The following is an 18,065-nucleotide window of genomic DNA, read 5'->3' as shown; positions in this document are numbered from 1 at the left end:
GTATAGATTAGAGAGCAATTGCTTATTGACTTAAGAACAGCTCTGCCGAATTTCATGGCAAGAAAGAACAAGAATAAATGTGAAATACAACATTCATCATGAATTGTGATAAAAATAATGTATATAAAATTTCAAAACAGTTAAATATTTGTATTATATAACAAAGCATGGACCAAATGTCTCAGTGGGTGTTTTGGATAGTACCAAATTTCAAGGTATTTTGGTGTGAGCCAAATGTCTCGACAGGACCAAATTTCAAGATCCTTTTGGTGAAGTTAAATGTTTGCATTATTTAACACATCCTAGGAAGTTTCAGTGCATGTTTGGGACAGGACCAAATGCGCTGCAAGCGCTTTACACAGTTTACCAATTTAAAAGTTAACCTCATGCAGAACACCCTCACAGAAACACCTGGAATAATGTTGGACCAAATGTCTGAGCAATCTGTGGCCCACTCAAGTTGAAATATAAAATTAATTACAACAAAGTGTAACGCCAATTTTTCTTTGGCTACATAATGTTCACTGAATTGTAAAGACTTTTATTTTTATGAAAATATTTAACACAATTAAAATACGTAAAATTAAAACATTTGTTTTATTTTATAATTTTTTATTTCATTTTGTTTAACTTTTCAATTATAATTTATATTATTCATTTTAACTTGTATGATTTTGAATATTTTAGTAAAAATGTTCTTTGAAAATATAAATACAATAATGTCAATTTTATTGACTTTTATATTTAATCTCATTTTAATGAAATTAGAACCAAATTGAAAACATTAAATACAACTACATTTATTTTTTCATTCTTTAAATAATTGAGAATGAGGCAATTAAAATTTGGAAAAATAAAACTATAATAATAAATATCAGAAAAGAAAAATTCTAAAAGAAAAAAAGAAAAGACAAATCTTTAAATATGCAGCCTATTGTATTTTTGTAAAAAACCTATAAATAGTAAAAGTGAACATACATCTACAATGCACACCCATAGGAAATTTATGAAGAGAACAATACCAGGTCTTTATTAGATGAATATTAATTACTGGCAAAAACCGTGAGAATATAAGTACATTTCCATGTGTACTCCAGTCTCAAGCCCTGTAAGCATGAGTTCATGGCTCCAAGGAGGATGAGATTCTCCACAAGTGCTGTCTGCAGATCTAATTAAGCTGTCAGACATGCCACTGCAGAGATTTTAACATCAAAATCAGAAAGCCTAAGAGGAATGAAGTGGAAGATAAGGTGAATAGAAGAGCTTGGTGCCCTAACCAAGAGACTTCTAGTTGCAAGTGCTATAATTGTAATTTAAGACACCAAGCAGAGAAAATGGCACAAAGAAACTCTTACCCAATGTTAAAATTTGTAAACTTTTGTTTATGTCACTAAGCATCATATAAAATGGTCCCCAAAATGTTGCTATGTACAATTAACTGATCAAATTTGAAAGCATAGTTTGGGATATTCTTGCTTGAAAAGTCAAGGTAGGCACATTCTTTTAAAGGTATGGGACATTGAAGGATAGGACTGAGAATAAGAAAATCTTGATAGTTTCACATGAAGAGGTAAATGGTTAGATTTGTACTTTAGGGAACATAACTCTAGCAGCATGTTTTAAGACAGGTTAGCACAGGGAGTTTCTGGATAAGGCTGAATATTAAAACTATTGTGAAAACACACAATCCTGCATGAGGCTGTGGCAATCCGGAGACAGCATTTTATAGACTCTAAATACAGGGAAAGTAAGTGACTTAGGCCACCCTGTGGCATTTATGCCAACCCACGCTTCTTCTCACAGACTGTCCTCCGGAATATTGCAGTTCTCAGCAGAACACTAAGGCAGGCTCATTACTGGGAGTCAGGAAGATCATCTGAGGGCTGGCTTGGGTTTGAGAATCTCCCATTGCTTGCCCAGCTTTTCTCAGACTGCATGACATTCTTGGATGCTCTCATCCAGTCTTAATTCTTTTTCTCAAGGGCAATCTTGCATCATGGCCCAAGGACTCTTCTAGCCTTTCTAGAATTCACACCACGTTTTCTCACATGGATAATTCCCCTAATAATATTCTAATATGTTTAATCCCATCTTGGCATCTGTTTCTCAAAGGACCTAGACTAACACAAGGGCAGAGACAGGACAGGAGTTTACAACAAGCAATTCTCAAAGTAAAATTAACAGGAAATATTAGCTGATTTTGTGAAACAGAAGAAAGATCAAATACTACTCGTTTGAAATGGTGATCACATTAACTGAAGTTTCAAAAAGGGAGGGAAGAGTACTTGAAGGAAAAATTATGAGTTCAATTTTGGAACATGTCCAGAATGAGAAATTATGGGCCCTCTGGAGAATGATGCTCAGAAGACAGTTATAAGTATTAGTCATCAACTCATAACTTAGACAAAAGCCAGAGACACATGTTTGACAGTCATACAAATTAAGAAAACTACTGAAAAATACATCAATTTGTCAAGTTTTATACTACTTGCAAGCGAACAAGTTAGCCTATCACAGCTTTATGAATGTTGGTAGAAGATATGAGACTCCTGAATCAGAGACAAACCGTTTATTACACATGGCAAACAAATTAGCCAGCGTATCACCATTGTACTGGAGCCACAAGCCCCAGTTTTCACAGGGCCACATAAAGAGGCCAGATGACACCTGCATGCTTAGAAGGTTGCATTATAGAAGACGACCCTAAGCTTAGGAACCCCGATATTGGATAATGAATAGTCAATATGCTTGTTTTTTACTATGTGGGAGATACTATTTTTTCCAAGGTTTAATTCAACTCAAACATCTTTGAAAAGACAGTCTAGAAATAAGAAAATTCTATGGCTTGCTCACAAAATGTACAGAAAAAGAAACTCAAGGAAAACTGTCTTTTAACACAAATAACTAGTAAACGTATTGTAAAATGATCAAAATGTCTTGAAAAACTGGAATGCCAGTTTGAAAAGTTAGGTGCCATTTTCCACCTCAGGTTAGGAAAAGTGGTTCTGTATGTGTGTATGCATTTGTACGTTTGTGTCTATGTGTATGTCTATGCTTTGTTTTGTTTTCTGAGTCCATTCAGGTTTAGAAATGTGCTTTAATACTTAATGATTGCCATAACAAATTACTACAAATTGAGTGGCTTAAAAACAACAGAAATTAAGAACCCAAGAATATACAATGGGGAAAGGTCAGTCTCTTCAACAAATGGTGCTGAGAAAACTGGACAGCCACATGCAAAAAAGTGAAACTGGACCACTGTCTAACATCATACATAAAAATTAACTCAAAATGTATTAAAGAACTGAATGTAAGACCTGAAACCTTAAAACTCCTGGAAGAAAATAGAGGTGGATAAGCTCCATGACATGGCCTTGCCAATGATTTTTTGGATCTAAAATCAAAAGTAAAGGCAACAAAAGTAATAATGAACAAGTGGGACTATATCAAACTTAAAAACTTCTGCACAGCAAAGGAAATTATCAACTAAATGAAAAGGCAAGCCACTGAATGAGATAAAATATTTGCAAACCATGTATCTGATAAGGGGCTAATATCCAAAAAATATAAAGAACTCATGCAAAATAATAGCAGAAAAAAAATCTGAGTGAAAAATGGGTAGAAGATCTGAATAGACATTTTCCCAAAGAAGGCAGACAGATAGATGACCAACAGGTACAAGAAAAGATGCTCAGTATCACTAATCATCAGGGAAATGCAAATCAAAACTACAATATCAATTCACTGTTAGAATGGCTTTTATCAAAAAGATAAGAAATAATAAGTGTCAGCGAGGATGTGGACAAAAGGGAAACTTTGTCCTTCTTTTCTCTTTATGATACTTGTCATTGGACTCAGAGTCCATGCTAATCCAGGCTGATTTCACCTCAAGATCCTTAATTATATTAGCAAAGACATTTTTCCAAATAAGGTCATGTTCACAGATTCAGGGTGCACATATTGTTGCATGGAGAGAAGAAGCGTATTCAACCTACTACAACAGGGGAAGGCAAAATAGGTCTCTTAATAATGTTGCAAATTTGTTTTCTGAGAACCGTATCAAAAATTAGGCCCACTCAATATTCTGTAATGGCCTATATGGGAAAAGAACCTAAAAAAGAGTGGATATATGTATATGTATAATGGATTCTCTTTGCTTTATACCTGAAACTAACACAACATTATAAATCAACTATATTCTAATAAACATTTTTCTAAAAAAGTCAACATTAAACTTATATCGTGCTTCCAGTAGTTATAAATATACTTTACTGAATATTCTATTCATCTCCTATATTATCTTCTGGGGTTTTAGGGTTTTTTTTTTTTTTTTTTTGCTATCTTCCTTTAGATTATTAAAATTTTGTCTTATTTGTCTTAACCAAATTTTTAATTGAATGTTTATGTTCTTTATAGATATCCAGAGTAATCACATCTATCAATACTTTCCTGCATTTTAGTTTCCATTGCTTTAAAATATTTATAAATTTAAGATATCTTTATTTGCTTTTATGTATAGAAGATCCTCTACCAGTCAGATATTTGATGGACATTATCTTTTCTCTAGCTTTTTAGCTTTTTAAAAAACATGATAAGCACTTGAATCCATCTAGATTTAAATATGGTACCTGGTATGCTGTGGGGATCTAATCTTACTTTTTCCATTTATATCTGTTAAAATTTTTGTTTCAGCCATGAAGTTAGTCTTCTAAACTTCTTTTAATGTCAGGTGTCATTTTAAGATTCACTTTCTAATCATACATTCATTTAAAAATGAATGACGATATTTTCCAAATATTTTCTAGGCAAAATGCTAAATGCTGTGGAAATGGCAATAAAGGAAACAGATGCAAATTTCTACCCGCATGGAATTATCTTAGAATGGGTTAGAGTTGGAAAATTTAAAAATAATAACATCAAAAAGTTAATATATATATGTATATATAGCTTGTTAGATGGTGATAAGTTTGTTATGGAGGGAAACAAACTGGGAAAGGAAAAAACAAAAGTTGGAAGGTGAAATTTTATGTAGAATTGTCAGAAAGGCAGTACTTGAACGAAAAAAAGGTAAAAGAGGCAAGGGTAGGAGTATCTAAAGGAAGAGCTTCTCAGGCAGAGAAAGTAAGTGCCAAGGCTGTGATATGGAGGGTGTCTGATATACACGAAGAATGAAGCCAGAAGGGCAGAGATGAAGTAAGAGGGACAACAGGATGAGCTCTGAGAGGTATTGGGTTCAGATTGCTTAGGATCTTGTAGATCACCGTTTTGAACTTTGCCTTTTCCTCTTAGAAAAATATGAGGACAGTTGAGAGATTTTAAGCAGAGGAGTGGATAAATCTGATTTGCATTTAAATAAATTAAATATGTAAAATAAGTTGAAGCCAGAGAAGGGTGGTAAGCAGGCGAGTGCATTCATCAAGGAGAGAGATCAGTAAAAACTAGGCTTCAGCGATATGGGAGCATATAGAGAGAACAGGATTCACTACGTCTATGGCTTCACCAAGTTAATATCACCAAGCAAGAGAAGAGAAAAAAGGGCATTTATAAGGCAATGATTCCAAGAACTGGTCATGGATTTCAGGCTGGGTAAAGAAGAGAGTAAGTGAGGTGAATCTAATTCAAAGCTAATGAAGCTTCAATTTCAGAGCTCCTCACTTATTCTGCCTTCTTCCAAGGCCTTGGATGGGGCTATAGCCATGTGTTAATACCTGTGATTATAATTTAAAAAGTCATAATAAGGTATTTTAACCACAATTAAGTTATCCTTTTTAAAAATGTTTTATTTTAGTCCTTCCTACCCTTTGTCTCACTGTCCTTTATGCCATGTGGTGTTGAATTTAACATAAAGTGAAAATGAATTTGGAATGCATCATTTATATCAGGATTACTGTGGTACAGGTATATGATTTGCAGTCACATTTATATATAGTTCAGTACTTGTTAGCTGTTCTAACATAAAAATGTTTTCCAGGACTATTCCTACCACATACCATGAGCCCTGACACAAAGTTGCTGGGCCAGTGGCCACACTGAGATACTGAAGTAGCCTATAGCAGAGGTCCCCAACCCCCGCTGCACAGCAGGAGGTGAGCGGCAGGCAAGCCAGTGAAGCTTCATTTGCGGCTCCCCATCGCTCACATTACAGCCTGAGCCATCCTCCCACCGTGGAAAAATTGTCTTCCACGAAACAGGTCCCTGGTGCCTAAAAGGTTGGGGACCATGGGCCTATAGCATTTGCAACTGGATAAATGTGGATGGGGAATGGACAGGTATAGAGACAAAATATGCACTGGCATTTGAACCTTTCAGCTTGTGTATGAAAGAAATTTGATACAGCTTTGTCCACATTTGACAATTTTAAAAAATCACTTGGTATTATTAACTACAATTTGGGAAGTTGATGTTTATTTTTATAATCTATTAATGCTAAAAACAAAAATTTTGACCATTCACACTGGAAAAAATCTTTATGGTCTCTCTATAGAAAATTATATTACAAAACTATTATCATAAAAGAAAGTAATTACAACTAAAAGTGTTTAATAAAAAGTATTGAAGGGTAAGTCAAATAATTAATATCATATGTGCTATTTTTTCTACTTTGTTTTTACTCTTTGTGGTATTTTTCAACTCTTTAAAATCTGCAATTTGTTGAGATTTTTCCCATTTTTACTTAATTACTTAGCTATTTTTAGAATATTTACCCAAGATTCATTTTCATTTCTAAGTTTACATTTGAGTTCTTTACTCTTTACCATAAGAAAGAAAGCCTCTAAATTGCCTGCAGCTCAGGCTCTATGAAATCTCATTCTGCTGGAGGAATGAGTTTAAGAGAAGTCTGTTGGATGATGAAAGTGATAGGGTTCAGTGGACCACTCTGTGTGGTAGAAGCATTGTTTGACTGAGACACTAGAGAGAGAGTAATCATTAGTCAAAATTTATTATCGTTGCTAATAATTTTAGTCACTTATTTTCATGCCAATAAGAACCAAAATACACTTTTGTTTCTCATATTAATGAGTAGATCCCTTTCAACCTTTAAATTGTTAGCCCAGTTAGTGTTTTTTTTTTTTTTTTTTTTTTTTTTTTTAACACATCTACAGTACTTGCATATTTTATCTGGAAAAAATAGTTAACAGGTTGGATTAGATACAGTTTGGCTGATTTCTTCTGTAAAGGACCAGATAGTAAATATTTTAGGCTTTTCAGGTCATGAGATCTCTGTTGCAACTACTCAACTCTGACATTATAGCATGAGAGCAGCAATAGGAATTCCATAAATGAAAGCATGTGGCTGTGTTCCAATAAAACTTTATTTACAAAAACAGGCAGTGGGTCTGCAGACTACTATAGTTTGCTGACTTCTGAACTAGAGAATCCATATGCTCTTAAGTTGAAATGATGGGCTGATCCTATCAAAACACAATTTAACAGGAAAATCTAGCACTTTGGCTAGAAAATAAAAACAACTACATAATTAGGGAATGGAGTTGCTTGAATGAACTTCAGTTTATGCTATGATAGATAGATGATAGATTAGATTAAATAGAATATCCTATTTCCTAACTATTTAGTTGAACACAGCTTATGTTTCAGCAAATGATGTAGTTGCTAAACAATAATTTAAACAACCTTTAAATTTGTTAGCAGCAAAATGAAACAGGAAGGGACATAATCATGAAATGATCAGTCTTCTAATTCCACATGAACACAAGTGGAAATTAACAGTACTTCTCTATAGTAACATGTCCATAACATCTTCTTTTTGTGTGCAGCATTCACCAGATAGTACCCAGTCATCAGAATAAAGGCACTGGGGAAATTAAATTTTTTGCAGGAAGAAAAAGGGCAGAAGGAAAAGAAAAATCCAGCTCCTGTGCATTTTCCCCTAGTGTAATGAAGGCAGTCAGTGGTCTTAACTATTTCATATAGAGATGAGCCTCGAGGTTTTTTGATCACTAAATTAAAGGATAAAAAGATAAAGATCTTGCAGGAACACAGCAAGATTCCTGACTTTCAGTGGCAGCCCCAAAGCTGAGAATTATTATCATTTTTTTCTGAAGGGCTCTTACAGAAGTCTTCATATAGGAGAGGTACAAAATAGGTAAACAAACCAGAGTGAATTTAATAGTAGCACAGAAAAGTTATTCATAGAAATAAAGCACAATTATCCTCAAGTACATTTACATCATATTCTAGCTTTAAAGTTGATACAATATTTCTTATGTGATTTTTATAGGGTTAAGCTCTTAATATTTATTGTTTTTTTTAACGTGTTAAATTTTTTGTACACTAGTAAGGCTAACACTATGGGGGGAATTCCTCCTAAGAAAAATGCAAATTTGACACATTTTTTAAAGGAAGAAATTTTGTGGGATTATATTAAAGTTTGCCATCTAGTGACAAAAATCTCAGATTGTATTTCACTCCTCCAAAGAAAATCCAGCCCTTGGAGTGAAGCCTGCTTTGTAGCAATTATTCCTTTAAGTAACATGATTTTTTCTTATACCTTTGGATGAGTGACTTTCTTTCCAAAATGGTCACATTCAGAGGCTAAATACTTATGCTAATAATGTTTCCCATTATCAAAACATTTTCTGGAATTTCTCTTAAAAACTGCCCTTGGGGCTTAAGTCACCAAAATAGCTATTAATACAACCAACCATCATTTAAGAAAGCCTATATTAAACACACTATTTTGTTTGTTTCATTTAAATTCACCATCTTCACAAAAAACAAATGATGGATGTATTCTTGTCTTTTTCATAGATGAGGAAAGCTGGACCTCAAGAGATTTAATACATTGCTGAAGATCACACATGCTACATAATGGCAAAATAAGAATTTTAAACCAAATTCTTCAAACTCAAAATCACTATACTGTGCCACCTCACATTTAACATAGAAGATATTCAAGTTCACATTGTCAAATCTTGCTTCTAGTGAATATATTTGACTTAAATATGACAATAAGAAAATTATTTACACTAAGCAAGATGAAAATAGTTATCAGTAAGATAGGACAGTTTACTTATGTCCAAAATTGTCTTATTGAATGTTAATATTAAATTTTGTGTGTTTTGTAGCTAGAAAATTGGCTGTATGGAAAATTCTAAAATAGGAATTGAAATACATTTAATGCCTCTCAAGTTGATTCCATTGGTGAAGAGCATTCCATTGAGTAATTAGTCTTAGGATTTATTTAATAACAACAACTCGTTATAATACAGACCCAACTTTAGGGAATGGCTATCCATTAACATAATAGATTGCTATCAATACAGGAGCAACATCATTGATATTCTGTCCTATTTTGTCCTGACTCTTTAAAGAATTGTCAGAATTTGGAAATCTCTGCAATAATTTGGGTCAGAAGGTATGAAACTCCTGCAGAGTATAAAAATGGCTCATCTTAATGACAAATTAAGTACAAAAGAAATTTTCAAATTCACCATGAAAGCTAAAGAGTCACTCCCAAAGAAAATTTCCTAGAATGATAATTGTGCATTAAAAGTTCTAGTAAGCCAACAGTATATTTCAGACGTAAATGTCACTTTAACCTAAATAAAATTACCTAGAATGAAAACTTATCTATTTTTACAAGCTAACATTTTTAGTGTATTTACTATGTATGAGCTAAGGGCGTACACCAGTGATTTCTTTTAAATCTGAAAACAACAAATATATAGGGAGTAGTATCTTTTTGTAGTGGAGGCTGTGTTAGGCTGCCTAGGTGGATCCACCTCCAGCCCCCTTTCAGGACCAAGGCATTTATTCCCCCAGCTGCTGGAAGTATTGGCTGCTAAAGGGTTGCACCTGATGGTTTTTCCAGGCCCTGCTCTGTGGCCCAAGAGACTGCCTCATTTACGTTTATGCCCCTCCTGGGGGAACAGCCCAAATCTATCAAGTGGTCCATGCCCTAAAACAACAGCCCAACTTTCTTGCATTCATTTAGAATACTTCTGAAGGACCACCCTAGCTCCAGTCCTACCTAGGATCCGCTAAGGATTCTTTTGACTTCAACGTCTTTCCCTTATTTTCTTAGAGGTGCTGTACCCCTAAGCAATCTGCAATAAATCTCCTGCCGGCGAATCGCCACAACAAAGTCTCATTATAAGGAGCCTGACGAGACACATTTCTGTTGTGCTAATGAAGAAACTGAAGCCTAGAGACCAAGTAATTCATTAGTATTTTCACAGATAACAAAAAGTAAAGCTGGGATTTTAAGTTAAGAAATCTGACTCCAGATCCTGCTTTTAACCATCATGCCATTTCACCTACTCCATTAAAAGCACCATATAGATTTCAACATAATCATAGCATGATATTCTCAGGAGAAAAAGTGGCATTGTAAAAGTAGATTATTCAAGAAAATAAAGATTTGCCATGAAAACAGTACCTATGTTCAACTCATTTTCAGAACATGAGAGTCTCTTCTAAAGTTTACATTTGAATGCCTTGGAATTATGAAACATAAATTTTATGAAAATCTTAATGTATTTAGAATACGTACAAGAAATGCAAAAGACACTTGACAGAATCCATAACAGGTAGTAATTTTGGTTAGTTTTAAGTATTGACATCGTCTTTACCATAAACCATGCACTGAGGTTCTTTCTAAACAAGTACAATTGTTTATCTGATTTAAATAATCAAAACAGATATATTGGCAGGAATGAACAAACAAACAAAATAATGCACAAATATTCACAGCATATTTAAGGAGTTGTAAACAAAGAAGTACCACGTTGTAAACAATCCTTATCCTTAATGATTTCTCCTTGTAAAAGAGAAAGGAACTATTGGGGAGATATAATTTAAAAAAGAAAAAAACCACAAAACCAAAAACAATTTTTTTTTCTCTCAACCCAGGAAACCTCTCCACAAAGGTAGTGGAGTCTCAAAAGTTATATTATTGAATAAACATTATACCAAAATGTGATACATTTCATAGGCTATCTGCTAATAAATTGGGAAGACAGACAGAAATCTTCCTTTCTTACACAGCCAAGCAGATACAACTCATTACAAGATCAACAATGATTAGTCCTCAAGTATGATGACTTGACAGCACCTTTTGTCACAAATAGTTTATGCTAACTCTGCCTGGTAATTGGGGTGACCATCTGTTTCAGCTTACTGGCTTTATCCTGAGGAAAAACAAACTTCTCCTATTTTCATATCAGAAGGTTGTTTGCAACGTGGAGCAAGATGCCCAGTGCAGTTAGACTCCGACCCTCCCACAGAAGCTGGGAGAGAGGGACCCTATCTTTCTTGATGACTACATTTCAAACAGAGGGTGACCAGGTCCTTGAGAAAAACATTCTTCGGTCCCAAAACTGACAAAAGGCCTACCTAGTTTTGTCTAAAGTAAATTCTCTAAGAAAAAGGAGAGGAGGGAAAACAATTCCCTTATTTTCAGAGAGAATTGTCTTTTTTTTTTTAATTTTTATTTGTCCTTACAAAAACAGCAGTTAGGAGATAGTAGCTTAGGCAGACTGTAGTTTCAGGAAATCCTATAACAAACCATTCCTGTTTGTTTTTAACTCTTTCCTCCATATTAATGAACAAATCTATCTTGTACTCAGTAACTTGCTGCTTTTAAATACCTGGAACATGCTGTTTATTCCTTTTAAAGTGTTTATCGCTGTAGCCAAAATGATCTATTTTGTGTAGAAAAGGGTAGAGAAAAACAGACATTGCTTATAATTTGCCAAGAAAAGTGGAAACTACATAGGGTTGCACCAAAATATTAATTATACTCAGGAATAGAGTGAAAGAATGGAGATACCAATAGATTTTTGATATTTAAGATTGGGACAGTGTATAATTATTTGACCTTGACTGGTTTTCATTAGTCTCTCTTAAAAATATTAACCAACCTCAACATAATGCAATGGATTATTGCATTTTTTTGAAAAAAAAAGAAAAGAAAGAAACAGTATATTTAATGTGGGAGTGACATATGTTTCACCCTGCTTCCCTACTCTTGAAAGTCATTAATACTTAACTTAGTCCATTTAGAATTAATTATCTCAAGAATCAGTGCTCCAATGACAATATTCTTAACCTACAGCCAGCACCACAGATGGCTGAACACAAATTTTTGATTTCCCTTTAAACATAATAAGCCTTTTTTCTCTTTGGAGAAAAAATTATATATACATCATATCCTATAGTTGTATCTGTCAACAACAAAACGAACATAGATCTGTAACAATAATGCTTGAGAGACTGTGTAGAAAAACAATATTTTAAAAGATGCCACTTCAACACACACTTCTTTTCTGTTAAAAGACATTCTGCAGAACAAAGCTCAGAACCCCATGGAAATCAATTCCCAAATGAATCTGTGAGCCCTCAAGGCTACTTCCCTGCTCTTTTGTCACTAATTGTATTGACAGCTGGTAGTTCCTACTTTGAGACAATTTCTCTTCTCACTGCATATTTATTGAAACATACCTTGTTGTAGTATTGACCTTACACCATGAGGAAGCAGTGAATAATAGCAAACTCCCCTGGGTCCTGACAGATGGGTTTAGTATTCAGCATTGCTGTCAGCCTAGGACCTCACAGCATATGCAAGGCAAAGAACTTCAGCCTCCAAAGGGAAAACGAAATGTTATCTGAATTAAAGGGGCAATGTGGCAATTCACGTATAATATTTGTGCTCAACCCTGAATTTCAAGGTTAAAGTATCTTCAGTTGCAAAATAATTTCCCAAATCTAAAGACAAAATACAAATGGGCCAAATTATGCATACAACTAATTTACGTGTCAAAGTGAATCACGCATAGCTTAAAGAGCCACAAAACTCTAAGCTCTGACTTTAAGTAAAATATTATCAAAATGTTCATAATATTTTAAGCTAAAAGATGCATAGCTAAACAAATATTGTTTATTGAATATGCAAATTTTGTGGCATTTAGGCAACACATTATTAACATAGCACGTTGAAAATTTATGAAATCATTTACTTTTTAATGGATTTTCAATGTCAAGTGAATGAATGTTGCAAACATCTTTAAATGAAAATTTTAACTGTAATTCATTAGAGAAGAACATATTAGAAAAAGTATTTATCTTTTTATTGATGTGGTATTGCAGGAACAAATTTGAATTATAATTTTAAATTCAAAATATTGAATCTTCTATGACTAACCTCCCATTCCCATTCCCACTCTTTCTGGTTCCTTATAACCTGTGTAATTCTGCCTTTTCCCTTATCTTCCTGCGTCCCTTTTGTGCCTCCTGCAACACATTCTTCATTTTCTCAGCAGTGTTGTCCTTCCCAAACACAGATCTGATTATGCCACTTCCTTGCTTAAAATTTCCAAATGATACTCAATTTCCTAGAAAATAATGTTCAAATCTCTTAGCCAAAAATTCAAGACCTTTCATAATATGGCTTCTATTTACTTTTTTGTATCCTCATGACTGATTCACATCCCAAGCTTTATTCAGTTGCCCTGTAGTAAACACATCCTATGAATATCCCCAATGATCTATGCCTTTGTATCGATGCCTCTCATCGAGTGATTTGTTTCTCACCAACACACTGTGGTAAATAGGATGGGATGCCACAGGCTTAGATTGCGTTATATGGCAAAACCAATAGGAAGTAACTCTGATCATTACATTATATAAGGCCCCACCTTAGCAGACCAGCAAGAGAGAATTTTTATTCAAATTTATTCCTGGAATACCACATCAATAAAAAGATATATACTAGTTTCAAATATGTTCTTCTCTAATGAATTACATTCCCCTCTTGGCTCTGAAGAAGGAAGCTGCCATGTTGTGAGAGAGCCTATGAAGGGGGCCACATGGCAAGGAACTGCAGGTGGAACATGGGAGCTGAGTGCAGCCTTGACCAACAACCACCAGGAAAATGAGGACCTCAGTCAAACAACCATAGAAAATTAATTATGCCCACAATCTAACTACATATGGAAATGGATTCTTCCCCAGTCAGGTCTCCAGATGAGAATGTACTATGCTGATGTCTTGATTCCAGCCTTGTGAGATCTTGAGCTGAGAATCCAGCTAAACAATGCTCAGACTCTTGACTCACAGAAACCATGAGATAAAAAAACATGTGCTATTTTAAGATGCTAAACTTGTGGTAGTTTCTTTATGTAGCAATAGACAAATACATGCCTTTAGTCTCTTGAACTTACCACACTTGTTCATACCTCTAGCCATCACTCATGTCCTTCCTATTATCTCTGTCCTTCCTACTATCTCTGTCCTTCCTACTATCTCAGCAACTCCTGTGCATGGTTGAAATTTCACTTCATTATCTTCTCTTTGAAGATGGCTCTGGCCTAAAATTTTGGAATCAAACACTCTTTTTCTGGACTCCCATATAATGAATCTAGGTCAAGTACAGTATCTTGTATAATGTATATGTGCTAAGCGCCTCTTTCTCTACCTTTTTTCCCTCCATGTTTATGTATGTATGTAGTTGTACACACACAGAGAAATACCCATAAATTATAGCCTAATATATTGCAAAAGAAAAAACTTTGATTTATTTCTATTTCTCTACTATCAAATCAAGCATGAGTGTTTGGTACATGTTTATGTGCATTAAATGAGTATTAGTAGTCACCTTTTCAAGTAACAATAACTATTATAATATAATATTAATTATAATAATAATCCTGTCATTATACACACTATGTCTCGGGCACTAGGCTAAACACTTTACATACACTTATATAAGTGTGATTACTCACATTTTAAAGTTGAAAAAGCTAGAATTTGAACATGTAATTGGACTTGTGCTACTTTTAGATTCCCATAATCTCATTTATACCCCACCTTTTTTTCAACCATGTTTCCTTTGGCAATCTCCCCTTTCTCATTCCACACATCATGACAAGATAATCTATTATGAATGTCAGTCCTCTCATGCCACATGGGAAGTCTCATGACCCAAACTAGGCTAACCAGACTCTTCCCTCAGATTTGAAATGAGGGTAGTAAGAGACAGCACACCATTCTTTATCTTGCATATAATACAATGTAAGTGTGGAACTACTAGTGGCCATTTTTCTGGATATTAAGGAGGAAACTACATGCAGACTGAAATCAACACACTGAGGAAATCAGAGCTACACACGTAGCAAGAAACAGAACTTTGCCTAACCTGTTTGAGCTCCTGAATTGAGCAGTTACTGAAACGAATCTTACCCTTGACAGGTATATGAATTAATAATTCCCTTTATGCTTGAGCTAATTTGCTTTGAAAAATTTGAAAAATATAAAGCCCAGGGTCTCTGTTTTGATAGCAAATGATAAAATTAGGATCTGAACTCAAATCTGCCTGAATCCAAAGTTCAAAGTTTTTTACTTTCTCCCTAAATAGAATGTGAACTCTTAATAAGAACCCTCAGTTAAATGTCCTTATATACATTATACTATCAACAAAGTGCCAAAATTATAACAATGGTAATTTATTGTGCACCTGTAATAAAAATGCTTATACTAATACTATTTTATACGTTATTTATCATATATATTTTAGTTATATTATTATAGATTAACAATAAATAGGTGTGAACTGATAAGCAGTGGTGGAAGCCTATACTTCACAAGTATAAAACTTTGGAGTTCCGTGTAGGTTGGTTTACAGAGGAGTCAAGGACACAGAGAAATGCAAGAATCAAATGCTAACAAGTACAATTCTAGGAATGCATGTTTGAAACTTTTAGATGCTTAGAGAAGAAGAGAATACAGATTGACCCAGGACATAACAGTCATTACAGACACAGGAACCATTTCACACACTGCATTTTTTCTCACGTGTATGTATTTTTTACAACAGTATTATTAAGAAAAATGAAACAATGGGACAATTCCCTTTTTTGAAAGGGCTAATAATCATATTTAGGTATTTGAAATCCATTTGTTAATTTGTTAGTTTGTCTTTAAGAATACCACAGGGCCTGAAGAATAAAATGAATTTTTCCTACGCTATAGAAAATGCCAGTTTCACTTGATTATGTGGACAGAGAACATACTCACTTCTGTATTTTTAATTTTCTGCTACATTTCAATATAAATATTTTCATAATAATTTGGAGCATAAGTTATACACAATGTAGTCAACCAAATAGCAGCATTGTCATTCGTATACTAGATCCATCAGAGGATGTATGCATCTTTATCCTGAGATGAAAGGCTGTATGTTAATCCAAAAGCCTTTTTAAAAAAACCCTGCAGAATAAAGATATTCAGCAAGCTAGTTAATTTAAAATTAAAAGCAGAACTAGAAGCAAGGTACAGTCTGAAAAATAAGTGTGATTTTAGTAGCTGATGTGCTTTTTGAGCTGCAGTTTTTTCTTTTCTCTATTGATATTGAAATTATAAAAATTACAACAGTAAATTCTGTTGTATATAATTTTTGAGTAACTTTTCTAATAAACTACACTTTGCATCTATCAATGAACTGCAAGATACAATTTTCTGCATCATGTAAAGATAAGTTTAATAGTGTCAGTCCTATGGTTAAAAGGCTGCAGTTCGCATGCCCAAAGTCAACCACTAGTTTTATTTCTTCACTCAATGCACAATAACCCTTTTCTGATGAATAACAGTGAATATAGATAAGCAAGCTAAATATTTGAGTCCTGTGATGCCTGTGTTAACTGGCTGGTTTGTTTATTTTTCTTAGGTCTCCTTACAATAGCCAAAATCTCCATGTCCATTTGATTTTGTGCTGTAGAAATACATCAGGAAAAAAATAAAAGTTTTCATATTATCTAAAATGACTGGAAAACTTTACCACCCTTAGACTAAAATGAAGTTTAAGAATAGAGATAGATACATCATATAATGTTAAGGTTAGAAGGTACATAAAAGATCATCAAGACCAACTCTCTCATTATATAAGTGCGGAAGCTGAGTTCGAAAAACATACCTGACTTTCCTGGAGTTATAAGAGAACAGTTAACTTCTATCTTCTCTCTCAGTCATACTCACCTGGCAAAAACATCAACCCAGATGCTATGCATTGAATTGTGCTCCCCTGACAAAGAAAACATGTTGAAGTCCTACACCACAGTACTTCAGAATGTGACCTTATTTGGAAATAGGTTCGATGCAAATATAAGTAAAGTTAGAGATCATACAAGAGTAAGGTTGGCCCTTATTCCTATGTAACTGGTGCCTTTATAAGAAGACAGCCATGTAAAGATAGAAACAAGCAGAGAGAATGCAATGTGACTGCAAAGGCAGAGAATGAAGTTACGCAGCTGTAAACCAAGGAATACCAAAGACTGTCAGTAAACCACTAGAAACTAAAGGGAGGCAAGAAAGGGTTCCCCTACAGGTTTCAGAGGGAGCATGGCCCCATCAACGCCTTGATTTCTTACTTTCAGCCTCCAGAAGTGGGAGCCAATAATAAATTTCTGTTGTTTTAAGACACCAGGTTTGTAGTACTTTGGTACAGCCCTGAGAAACTAATATTCTAGGTCAACCTACATATCTGCTTTTTTGTTGTTCATAGGACCACATGAATGGGTGGAGAAAATCACAAAACTGTGTGGACTTTTCTTATTTTAATGTGTAACTGCAAAGTTCAAAAGAACACTTCACAACAATCCTATTATACTGCCCTAGTGAGTGCACTTTCCCACACATTATAAGAGTGATTTCACAAAGTCTGCACTTCTAAGTTCTGCAAAATCCTCACCCCTTTCTCATGGAAGGAACTTGTCCTTATACTTCACTGAGGAAATGGAACCAATTTAAACAGACCTCCTCATCTTCTACCACCAAATCTACAAATATGACTAAACCCGTACACATATTCTTTGTCTTCCTATTACAAAGCAGAAATATCTCTATACTTCTCAAAGTACCTCTTCCCTGTGTGCTCCTTATGTATTTTCTTTCATCTTAAGGATGTTAATCCTTGTTTTACTATATAATTTTTTTTCTGTTCAATATTCTAATGTTCTACTATCATTCTGTAATAAAAAGACAATCCTAGCATTATTCTATAAAAACCAAGACAAAACCAAACTTCCTGTTTACTACGAACATCCTCCCACATA

The sequence above is a fragment of the Hippopotamus amphibius genome, chromosome 13 (genome assembly GCF_030028045.1).
Source record: "Hippopotamus amphibius kiboko isolate mHipAmp2 chromosome 13, mHipAmp2.hap2, whole genome shotgun sequence".
NCBI classification, from domain to species: Eukaryota; Metazoa; Chordata; class Mammalia; order Artiodactyla; family Hippopotamidae; genus Hippopotamus; species Hippopotamus amphibius.
This window is presented reverse-complemented; position numbering follows the sequence as displayed.